Consider the following 13898-nt stretch of genomic DNA (forward strand, 5'->3'; position numbering starts at 1 on the left):
ATTACGATAAATATTTATATGTATTACTATAAATAAATAAGTAGAATTTATTTATTTATAATATCGATTTATTTATAATGATGATCAATAAAATAAGGTTAGTTTATAAATAACTTCTACGGTAACGTATAATAGTGTACAGTTCAATATTAATTTAATAGTATTATTTCTATTTATAAATCTAGACATTTATTAGAGATCTAGTATACTATTTAATTACACACATGTTGCCTGACTCTAATTTTAAGTTGTCATTAACAAACATAAGGGATTTAAATCCATAAAAGTAATAAAACTCCTAGAATGATGGGATTAATAATTTATGTTGATATTACCATAGCAAGTGGAAATGAAGATATGCCAAACCTCTACACACATCTACAATCGTGGATCGGTCTGTCTAATGCGGAAATCACATTCTGGACGAGAGATTTCTCTAACAACCAACTTTGAAATAATGACATATCTTTCCACAAAACAGTGCAGTTTGTCAAAAGCGTTTGGCGTGTCTTGTAGCTTTAGCGTCAGCTTCGTGACGGGATATTTTCATGGTCAAGTTCAAATTGTTTTTATTAGATAAATATTGCATCACAACAGATACGTGTCCTAAGCAACAAAATAATTGAAAGAGTATTTTATAAATCGAACATAGATTGATTTTGCTGTCACTAATCTAAAACATGTGATTTACTGTTTTCTATTCCAACCGATTTTGATAGAGTAGCGGTTCATAGCGTATTTGAATTTCATCTGTTATTCCCTTTGATAAAGTAGGTCAAGCTAAATCAACGGTTTACCATCAACTGGTATGTTATTCGCTGCATGATATATATATATACCGTAAGTGTATACGTAAGTAGTTTTGGTGCAATTTTAATGTAATGCTAATAATGAAATACATGAATACACTTGCAAGTTATCTTATTTAATGGTAAATGATAATATCTATTTAAAACAACATGTATGTTACAGAGAGAGCTCATACCTAACATTATAGCGTGATCATAATTTGGTGGCAACATGCATCAGTATCAAAAAGTCAGTTATGTAAAAATATCGTAAAATGTTGAAACGTATTTGTTATTCTGCAAATATATTTGCTCCATCACAAACTTTACTCGTTGTGCAACACATATCTGTATTCAGATTTTAAATTATTTATTTAATTCCTATGGTACTTTTTATAGTTATTGTAAAATATGTCTAGCTTATAGAGCATTTTTAAATAATGAAGATAAAAGCTAACGTGGTTAATATGACTTCATTTGATTAACCGTTCAAAAAATAAAATGAAGAACTAATCTGATATAAACTCTAAGTTGAAAGGTTATAAAATTTACATACAGTCAGTTTTGTTAGAAGTTAGATTAGTAAGGACCTGCAATCACCAATAACTGCAAGCCAGTTTCACATCTTCTCGAACTAAAGATGGAAAGATGGAATGTCCGGGACTTTCAATGGTTCTGAAGTGGCACTGTGAAACACAATTAAAAGATAATATCATTATCTCACATAATTTTTGTGGTTGAAGATCGTACTTATCATACCAATTATAACTAATTTAGAAAAGATATAGCTCTTATCAGTAAATTAATAAAGTAATGTTGATAGCCTACTTAGCTTAACTACTTTATGTACATGAAGTAATTTTTGTTACTCTAAGAGAAGTGAGACATTACGAGTAAGTGATATGTGAGAGCAGCAGCATGTTGATGGTATCACGGAGATGGCGATGTCAACAGTTGTTGATACACGCCCACGCGCTGACTGAGGCGTGAGTTATGTTCCTATTCAAGAAGTGTTCGGGCTATCTGTTAAATACATAAATGTTAAGAAAGTCGTCGTTATGCCAAATGACCGAGGTTTAATTTGTTTTTAACGTACGAGTGCCAATAGCATCGGTTTTGTGCTTACTTTAATTTAGCAATCACAGATGCAGTTCCATTTGAATAAGTTGTTAAAAAGATATTTAAAAAATTAGAATATTTTAGAAGTATACAGTCTCTTCTTATTTTTAAATATACTACGGAAAATAAAATAATCTTTTAAAATCTTCCTCACTATATTGGTACTTTTTGCATATTTTCATCTTTCAGTATCGGATTGAGAATGAAGTAATTGTTTTTGAGAAAAATAAATTTGTAGTAAAAAACACACACATGTGACTTTTAGAATGTGATAATCTTTTAAATAATTTACTATTAAACTATTAACTTATTCAATGACAGAATACAACGGCATCAAACTTACACACCAAGAGTAGTTATAACTTACTATATCTTCTATAAGATAAATAATCTGAAGTTACATATTCGATTGTTAAATTTGTCAATTGCAATAAATATTCTTTGTTATTAATTCTTGGTTAATGAAATGTTATTTTGAATTATACGTAGTAAGGTTTTAACAATTACTTTATATTTAAATAGGTTGTTAACCGGCAATAAAATTCTCTTCCCCATAAGTATCTTTCCTACCGACAGAGTTGTAAAAATATATCAGCATTTTTACAAGCATGTGCCAATAATTGAATAAAAAACTAAATAAAAGTGTGTTGTTAAACTAACAAAAGTTTTCATTTGCTCGGTAGTGAACATGAAAATATAGAAATACAATCATTTAGCACACCAAGTGCATGTAAATAAAAGAGTTTTGAATAAGATTTCCTACAATTGATAAGGGGGACTGCTTTTAAGTAATTAAAGGCAAGTTTACATTGATTTTTTGAACGTGCAATCATATCGTTTTTCAGCTTTTTACAGTTTAGACATAAGAATCTGTCACTACATAAATTAAGTCAATAGATTTGGATCATTTGAAGTTTACTGAGGAATTAGAATATAGTAAGCAGTATATTAACTCGAAATAATGTTTTAAATAAAGGTAGAAATGTTTTTTAACGCATGGAGAAGATTCTTTCTATCACGCAGTGATAATTAAATCTGTAATACTAAACTCTTAAATTTGTATTTCAGATTCCCTGTATGTGTAGCTTTTTTATCACCATAATAACACTTTAGGGACAAACTTCAGTACGTGGAAGATTGTATTGACGTGAACATATGTATCCACGGACTTTATGTTTAACTATCCAGAGAACTGATATTTAACGGTAGTAAAATATATATAATTTTAAAACCCACCAGGACTTTAGGAATTAGAAAAAGAACTATGTCAGAGATGTTATATTACTTTTTAAATTTTGTGTATAATTATAAATATCTTCCATACGCAAGCAAATTATTATATTGGAAACTATCTAATATTTTGTAATGAAAAATTTCCAAATTTTTTGCGGAAAATCCAATGATGGTATAATTTCGGTTATTTAGATGTTAATTAATGCCTAATATGTTTATACTCTAATTTTACCTTAGTAATAACGTGAAGAAAGGTAAGTTATTAGGTAGATATATAATCTACGTATTGCAATGTGTAAATGTAAACACGTCTATCAATTAATCCATGATTAGTCATGATTTAGGCCATGTAGTTGGATATGTTTTAATAAAAATGAGGTGAATATATAACTCAACAAATGAGCATTTACCGATGGCTTTACATGGGATTTTCTTTTGAATAACGGGTACGTATTTTGCATAATATTTATAAATAATACAGTAAACGCTCATGTATATACGTGTTCAACACTAGAAAATGTTTCTAGATATAACACTAAAAAATTGGACGATTAATTTAAAAGAGTAAGGTTTAGAACCAGTCGTAGCGTAAAATAGTTTTTGTAAGAAACAAAGAAATACCAAATATTTCTACAAAATTCCTTAAATTTGTTATGAATAGCTCAACATTTTCTGTAACACATTCTGTAACTAATTGCAGCATATATATTAGGCCCGAATGCAGGAATACTAAATCAGTAAACATTTTCACATTCTTTGTTCATATTTTAAGCACATACATTTTAAATTCTATCGTCGGTAAAGTATTGTTTTATATAGGGGTAAAACCCATATTAATCCGGCGGGTTTATTTTTATAAAAATAATGTTTATGTTATGAGGAACGTGTGCATCAAGTTTAAACGTCTGGAAAACCTGAATTTCGGTTAACAAAAATATAATTTTTTTTAAGGATTCTAACTATTTGAACACTTATCAAATGTGCTTCACATGTCTATTTATAGCATAGGACACGTTTTCATCAAATTTCGTCTTCCTAGACCATTGAAAAGCTGTAAAATAAAATATAATTTTCTTGTTGGTGTTGTAACCCTATTTTAGTCTCTATCATTAGTTCCTCTTCGTGAAAACTCAAAATCTTCACGAAATTGACTTTCAAGAGCTCGAGTCATGTGTATTTTAAATCCATCATTCTTGAACACTGGGAACTTAAAACAAAAATATAGTTTGTATAAGGGATGCAGTCGCAGTTTCTTCAAGAAGTGGATAGTTATTTATTCCTACATTAGTTTTTTAGTGAAATCACATTTTATATTTTACTATGCTTGCCCCGAGCAAAAGAACATTAGCCGCCAAGGTCTAGAAATTTCATGTCAGAAGCTGCTGAAAGGCACCAGCATCCAAATGCTCAGATCTTCTATAGCCGAAATCCTGCCTTAGATCGTGAGCTTTTAGAGAAAGGATGCTCCCAGAAACCAAGAACTATTAAAAAGGACGCGACCAGTAAGTAAAAATATCTACATGACTAGTGAGGCCGGTGAGGCATAATAACGGTTACATATTTAATATTTATTATACTGATTTTTAAAGTGATTTAAATATAGAGAAGTGAAGATTTTCCTATAGCAAATAATTAGTATTTTCATAATTAACAATGCCTTGCTTACACGATGAACGGTACAGTGGGTTATTTAAAATATTAAAACACAAATAAGGAACTATAAGAGATTTGTAATAATAAGTAATACTAATGAATCTAAGAACATTTGAGTTTACTTAAAAGTTAAGCCTTAGAAGCCCAGATAAATACCTTGTCTCTAAAATACACAACTTTCAGTGTGGGATTTTCCTAATTAGCAAGCACCTTAATTATATCAAGTTTAATATTCCATCATAATAGATATTCATAGTATTAAAGTAATGGTTTATTATTTTAAAAGACACTGAGGCTTAATTTACTAGTTGTATAATCTATGCGAATGAAAGAAGAAAAGTTTATTAGAAAATATTTACTATGCATTCCAATATAATACCGGAAACACACACGCATATCTGTATACTTTATAGTGTAATTGAATTAAAATTAGGATTTATTCCAGAAATTATTTATATATTCAGAGCGTTCGGTAAAAGTGTTCCATTGTTTTAGCATGTAATTTAAGTCACGAATGTAAATAAATATGATAATATGCACATGTGTTTAGGATCTTATACATAACTTTCCATCTTTCCTTGTCCGTATACTTAAATTAGCATATCTTACTAATTGCTTCATGTACTAACTTCAAACTATGTAAACATGTTAAGACTAATAAACCTACGAGAGAACTATTAGTATTGTACTTTGAAATGATTCAGAATTGCGGCTTTTGTTAATGTTTAATGCTTAATATTCTTAACACCATGGTTTTACTAAAACATTTACAAGCAATTTTGATCTTATAAAAATTAGTGTAAGAATTATTAACTGAATATTATTAATGATTTGTTTTAAAATAACTACATACAAACCTTATGGTTACCATAACAAATTTTTTAATATGATCAATATACATTAATTAAAATGTTTATAATACGGTATAAAATATAACATAATGCAATATTGTAAAACAGAAATTATTTAAGAAAACATTCATAATTGTTAGAAAGCATTTTATTTTAACCACTTTGAGATGAATGTAGCCTACATGAAAAAGAATTTACTATTTACAGCTACAAGCAAGCATTTAGATTGTATCTGTACGTGGTATTCCGTATTAATGCACTGTAACATCCATCGCCCGTGCTTCTAGAGCGTTTGATACAGTTTTGCTGCACATATGTGACCCATTCAATATTCAAGTGATCAACTTGTTGCTAAACATCTAACTAACGATGCCCTTTACTGCTACTCAGTACTCAGTAATGTACTCTGCACTGAATCAAACTGAGGTCAGCTCCAGTTCACAAACATCGTAGTTCCGCGTCTGAGATCGGGCAGGAAAATGGAGGAAAGTGAAACATTAAAATTGATTCAACCCTTCCCACCATAGCTATATTGTGTGTGAAGTATACTGTTACACTTTATTCTTGAACCAAAATAATACCAGGAACACACGCATACATTTTTAAAACAGAAAAGATTATAAGTTATTTATGGACAAAGCCACTGATTTTTAATTAAATCTTGAACATCATGGGTTGTACCTAGAGAAGAAGAGAAATGTGCAGTATAGCGTAGAGTGTGACTGACTGACTTTACTGGAAAGATTCACCTGATTGAACCAACATTGCGCTATTGTCGACGAATATGTTCTGGTAGTAAGTAGTCGCTTGGAGTCAATATTAAATGTGTGTACAAGCTGGCAGCGTTATATTCCTTTACAATGTCTTCATTCTCGTACAAGTACAACTGGTGGGGACAATAATTGTTTTATATATATATATATATATATATATATATATATATATAAAACTGTTTATATATGTATGTATGTATATGTATAAAAGTAAATAAATAATAGTAAATATAACTAAGAGTGTAGTTTTAAAATTTTACAACATAATTTATATGATATTTAGTATTAATATATGTTATTAGGGGCAATAATATAGTGATCAAGATAATGTCATTTACCTGGAAAATTGAATATCCAAATTTCCACTTAAACAGTTGTACAATATGACCAAAGATGGCTCTCCTCATGAGACTAAAATGCATCCATACACTATTTCAATGATATCACTCATCATTAAGTACGACAAGCAAAACGTATTTTGGTCTCGTAAGTAATTTAATGTATGCACATGATAGCAGACAGAAGAATATTAAATATACATAGCCGAGGGCAATTATATTCAGTTTTGTGATGTCCTAATCATCAATACTCAATAAACAACAACTCAATGCTTTAGCACACTATTTTGTTGTTTTAGTTCATATTATTTTTGAAGGGCTTCAAAAACAAAACAAAACTTGGCAAGGTATTTCAAGGGTGTAAAGTAGACAATGTGTGTAAACTCAGGTCTCTGCTTATAGCATGTTAAAATTTACTGTCTCAATCTTATTTGAATTTTGAGTGGAGTCCACTATATAAGACAATCCCCGATCACACATCACCTATGCCGGCAAAAATCCTAACTGAAAATACATTTCCACTCCTTACTGATCTATATATGACTTCGGAATACAGTGATGATTGGATGTGACGCCGAGAGCGATTCACTTGATCAAAGTTATCCATATTTTACACTGCAATTAAAACTGTGAACTGTTTGATTAGAGTGAACACGATATATTCCAGTCAACGGCAGTGATGATTGGATGTGACGCCGAGAGCGATTCACTTGATCAAAGTTATCCATATTTTACACTGCAATTAAAACTGTGAACTGTTTGATTAGAGTGAACACGATATATTCCAGTCAACGGCAGTGATGATTGGATGTGACGCCGAGAGCGATTCACTTGATCAAAGTTATCCATATTTTACACTGCAATTAAAACTGTGAACTGTTTGATTAGAGTGAACACGATATATTTCCACTCAACGGCAGTGATGATTGGATGTGACGCCGAGAGCGATTCACTTGATCAAAGTTATCCATATTTTACACTGCAATTAAAACTGTGAACTGTTTGATTAGAGTGAACACGATATATTCAACTCAACGGCAGTGATGATTGGATGTGACGCCGAGAGCGATTCACTTGATCAAAGTTATCCATATTTTACACTGCAATTAAAACTGTGAACTGTTTGATTAGAGTGAACACGATATATTCCACTCAACGGCAGTGATGATTGGATGTGACGCCGAGAGCGATTCACTTGATCAAAGTTATCCATATTTTAAACTGCAATTAAAACTGTGAACTGTTTGATTAGAGTGAACACGATATATTCCAGTCAACGGCAGTGATGATTGGATGTGACGCCGAGAGCGATTCACTTGATCAAAGTTATCCATATTTTACACTGCAATTAAAACTGTGAACTGTTTGATTAGAGTGAACACGATATATTCCAGTCAACGGCAGTGATGATTGGATGTGACGCCGAGAGCGATTCACTTGATCAAAGTTATCCATATTTTAAACTGCAATTAAAACTGTGAACTGTTTGATTAGAGTGAACACGATATATTCCAGTCAACGGCAGTGATGATTGGATGTGACGCCGAGAGCGATTCACTTGATCAAAGTTATCCATATTTTACACTGCAATTAAAACTGTGAACTGTTTGATTAGAGTGAACACGATATATTTCACTCAACGGCAGTGATGATTGGATGTGACGCCGAGAGCGATTCACTTGATCAAAGTTATCCATATTTTACACTGCAATTAAAACTGTGAACTGTTTGATTAGAGTGAACACGATATATTCCAGTCAACGGCAGTGATGATTGGATGTGACGCCGAGAGCGATTCACTTGATCAAAGTTATCCATATTTTACACTGCAATTAAAACTGTGAACTGTTTGATAAGAGTGAACACGATATATTCCAGTCAACGGCAGTGATGATTGGATGTGACGCCGAGAGCGATTCACTTGATCAAAGTTATCCATATTTTACACTGCAATTAAAACTGTGAACTGTTTGATTAGAGTGAACACGATATATTCCACTCAACGGCAGTGATGATTGGATGTGACGCCGAGAGCGATTCACTTGATCAAAGTTATCCATATTTTACACTGCAATTAAAACTGTGAACTGTTTGATTAGAGTGAACACGATATATTCCAGTCAACGGCAGTGATGATTGGATGTGACGCCGAGAGCGATTCACTTGATCAAAGTTATCCATATTTTACACTGCAATTAAAACTGTGAACTGTTTGATTAGAGTGAACACGATATATTCCAGTCAACGGCAGTGATGATTGGATGTGACGCCGAGAGCGATTCACTTGATCAAAGTTATCCATATTTTACACTGCAATTAAAACTGTGAACTGTTTGATTAGAGTGAACACGATATATTCCAGTCAACGGCAGTGATGATTGGATGTGACGCCGAGAGCGATTCACTTGATCAAAGTTATCCATATTTTACACTGCAATTAAAACTGTGAACTGTTTGATTAGAGTAAACACGATATATTTCACTCAACGGCAGTGATGATTGGATGTGACGCCGAGAGCGATTCACTTGATCAAAGTTATCCATATTTTACACTGCAATTAAAACTGTGAACTGTTTGATTAGAGTGAACACGATATATTCCACTCAACGGCAGCGATGATTGGATGTGACGCCGAGAGCGATTCACTTGATCAAAGTTATCCATATTTTACACTGCAATTAAAACTGTGAACTGTTTGATTAGAGTGAACACGATATATTCCACTCAACGGCAGTGATGATTGGATGTGACGCCGAGAGCGATTCACTTGATCAAAGTTATCCATATTTTACACTGCAATTAAAAACTGTGAACTGTTTGATTAGAGTGAACACGATATATTCCAGTCAACGGCAGTGATGATTGGATGTGACGCCGAGAGCGATTCACTTGATCAAAGTTATCCATATTTTACACAGCAATTAAAACTGTGAACTGTTTGATTAGAGTGAACACGATATATTCCAGTCAACGGCAGTGATGATTGGATGTGACGCCGAGAGCGATTCACTTGATCAAAGTTATCTATATTTTACACTGCAATTAAAACTGTGAACTGTTTGATTAGAGTGAACACGATATATTCCAGTCAACGGCAGTGATGATTGGATGTGACGCCGAGAGCGATTCACTTGATCAAAGTTATCCATATTTTACACTGCAATTAAAACTGTGAACTGTTTGATTAGAGTGAACACGATATATTCCAGTCAACGGCAGTGATGATTGGATGTGACGCCGAGAGCGATTCACTGGATCAAAGTTATCCATATTTTACACTGCCATTAAAACTGTGAACTGTTTGATTAGAGTGAACACGATATATTCCAGTCAACGGAAATGTATAGGCTACCAATTTTAAAACTTTATATAATATTATATACGTACTACTTGAAATAAACCTTTTTATATAGCAATAAATTAAACTTAACATTTTTCATAAAAAAAATATATATATATTTCTGAAACAAAAAATATTCATGTACCCTAATTTATAGCAATTAATTGGACTGCACTGATACAACTGTATTTGGAAGTAGTAAAACTCCTTACCCCTATTATATCGATGTTAATACGCGACAGTACAGATTATGAAAGATGATTAATCCTTAAGATCTAATGTAAGATTTACAATTAATAATTGGAAATTTAATAAACTATCGTTGTTAATATTTAACATTGTAAAACACCGGTATGATTGCAACGATTGTATTGCCAAGAATAAGCACTTAATAAAATTTGCTTCCTCGTAAGTGTTCATCAAAATAAATTATTATGCTATAAGGCACATTGTTTTGTTATTTTTGAAGTTTTGAACTATGTTTACTTATTCCCTCCAACAGTAGAACTCAGTTGGGTATTGGACTCACAAAGCATACACCTCCAGGCTATTCTATCTTGGCTTATCACAAGATTCCAGCTTCTCAGGTCTGCTCTGTCTAATCTTCTCAACTCATTGTTGGCATTCTTATAGTCTCTGGTCTCTATAAATAAATATAAGTATGCGTTAGTTATAAAGCATCCTAAAATTGTAGTGCTAATCTACAATGTTTGCTTCTTCCTTGCTTTCGGTATTGGATAATTAATTAAGATAGTTTGGATTTTCGTGAAAGATGATGTGAGGCAATTAAGCTATTAATTTAATTTAGAAAGTTGTGTCTTAACTAAATTTATGAATAAAAAGTTGTTCAATTTAATAAAATAATTCACATTTTGATTTTTAAATACGCTTAATCCATTACATACAGACATGAATGAGTAATTTTTTATATTTTTTGGAATTTTTGGGGTTAAAAACTCAGACGTACGAGTTAAAGTAAATTTTACAGTTCATACTCGAGTACTTCCAAGATTGGAATAAAAACCAGAATTAAAGTATAAATTAGTAACTAATTTATAGTTCATTACAAGTTTTCTTTAAGTGCGTGAGGGTTAAACCCCTGCTGCAAACAACATTCAATAAACCGCTTGACGGTAAATCCCTCAATTCCACGCTTCAAAAGACAATTTTCTACAGGTTTCCTTTCACTTTGATAGTTAAATACCAGATTCATGAAGCTGTGTAGTTCACTTTCTTCCTTAAAACTGAATGGAAACTTTACACTTTAGTTTTATGTCAGCAAAACTACTCCGTTTTCTAAATATAATCTCGTTTACATATAAAGTGCATTATTAAATTTTAGTGATTTTCTCTAAAACGAAATTATGTTATATAAGTAGCACATACCCATTCTTTAATTTTGTGTATACTCATTTCCATCACTTATCCAATAAAAGCATACATTAGCTATATAATATAGAGAGATCTGTGATAATAAATACACTTATATCTAGTTTTTACTCGTTTTCTAAAAGCTTTAGTTAGGTACCAAAAAGGTATCAATAGGTTTCTGTAAAATATTGTACCTTTACACGTGTACAAATCCCAATTATAAAGATAGTTCTGATTTATGTATTCGATGTAATGAATGAAAAAATTATTGAAACAGTCTCTAATGTAACCACTGAATATTTTAATCAATGTTATCCTAAATACATTCTAAAATTTTGCTTATTTAGAAACTAAAGATCACAAATATAATTTTTTATGAGATCCTTAAAGGAAGCGCTTCAGTTATCCAGCTACAAGTATGTTAAACTTTCTCAAGTAAATATTTATGTATATATACGAGATTTTTCTTTATGATTGATAAAAATACGCGTTTATATGTAACCAATATGCTCCTAATATTTGAAGATCATAGATTAACGTCTTTGCGTCAAATTACTGTTGTTCGCAAATTTGCGGTATAATTAAAGATTATTAACCAAGGTTTGATTTAAAACTTAATCACTAGCCTCTTACAGTTATAATTTTGTATTAGTAAAAAAACAATTTCATCGATAACAATTTTCCTTAATATTAAGATATTGAAATACTGTAAGAACTAAACATGAATAATAAGGAACCAACAATAATTAATATCATTTTATAACGGAAATATATAACGTAATTATCATACCAGATAAAAAGGCGTATATATTTAACAGCCAGTTAATAATGCTAATTTACTAAAATAATTTTCCAAAAAACATATAACGTAAATATAATACTAGATAAAAAGGCGTTTAATAATTCTTTAATAAAAGCAATGTTGTATAGGGATTTACTAAAATAATTTGTTAAAAAAAATTAACATTGAAAATAAAGTACTGCTACTTTAAAAAAAAAATCTACAACTATTTGTAAAATGGCAGGAGTCATCAAAGAAGCCTCAGGGGGTTTAAAATGAAGGGTTACTTGCAGATAAAAGTTTTCAAAGCCCAGGGTTACCGGAGTAATGAAATTTCCTTAGGCCGACAGTATCTACAGGGCGGAAGCTATATTAGAATATTGGAATATTCTAGTGGTAAAAATCTTGCAGAGGCCAGGAACTTACAACCAAAAGCTCATAGTCCATAAGGTCTTGAAAGCCGGAACCTCCCTATACGCTATTTTATGTAAATTTACGGAACTTTGGTTGGCCTCTCAGTCTTCTAAGCCTGAAATATTCCATCAGCTAAAAGCTTATAAAGACTAGGGCTTGAATGAATAGATAGTGGAATTATTCAGATCAGAAGTTACAATATGTCTGAAACGTTCATATTGCGAATATTTACATATACCAAATTTTGGAGAATTTAGCCCTCTAAAGAACTGATGAATGGAGATTTAAAATATTCCTAAACAGGTTTCGAAGAGGCAGGGATAAAATTTGTTATCTAATAACTATTGGGTAGTATCGTATAAACTGTACATTTCCAGGAGTTATGTTGTTCGAGAGTTTGTACTGTCCATTAAATACAGTTTCAGGGATAACGATGTGTGGTGCTACATGGTGCTAGGAACACAACATATTTATGTGCCTTTATTTTTGTGACTTGTGATCTGGTATGTCTCATTATGAGCGTAGTTTAGAATAAGCGATAACTATTATTTAATAATATAATTAAATTATTAATAGTGTTCACAATTAAAAATTAAAAATAGTCTTATAGCACGATTCAAGACATTAAAACAGTTCATAGTTGAATAATTGCCAGTTTAATGTAAGTTTATATATTCCATTGAAACTACTATTACTTTCGGTAAAAATCAAGAAATTTACTGTAATATCGGTAATATTGCTTTCATTTTTATTTTTATGTGTGTTTTGTAAATACACAGCTATAAAATATCATATATTAAAATAATATTAAATGATTTCTATAAGGAAATATCCTACTAACAATATTATTTATATTACACAAATTTTACAAGGACGATGTAGCGTATTTCTTTAATACAAAATATCGTAAGTTAAAGTATTTATTCAATTGGAAATTATAATATATTTTACATAAAGTATTTAAGATTTAATAGTACATAATTCTAAAGTTTATATGGTAGTAAATTGTTTTCGACCGGCATAATTTCCGGGTAACTTCCTTTGACACAGTTTTCATGAAAAACGCGAAAATATGGAAATGAAATGGATTTGTTTCCTGTGTAAAGAGTACATTCTTAAAACGGAAATTGAAACGTGAGAGAAAGGTAAATTACTTCCTGATTATGTTTTGACGGATTTTTACGTGAAAGGTGTAATTAATAATTTAAAATATTATTTAATTTCCTTTTAGTTGTG

This window comes from Homalodisca vitripennis, chromosome 6, assembly GCF_021130785.1.
Source record: "Homalodisca vitripennis isolate AUS2020 chromosome 6, UT_GWSS_2.1, whole genome shotgun sequence".
Lineage (NCBI taxonomy): Eukaryota > Metazoa > Arthropoda > Insecta > Hemiptera > Cicadellidae > Homalodisca > Homalodisca vitripennis.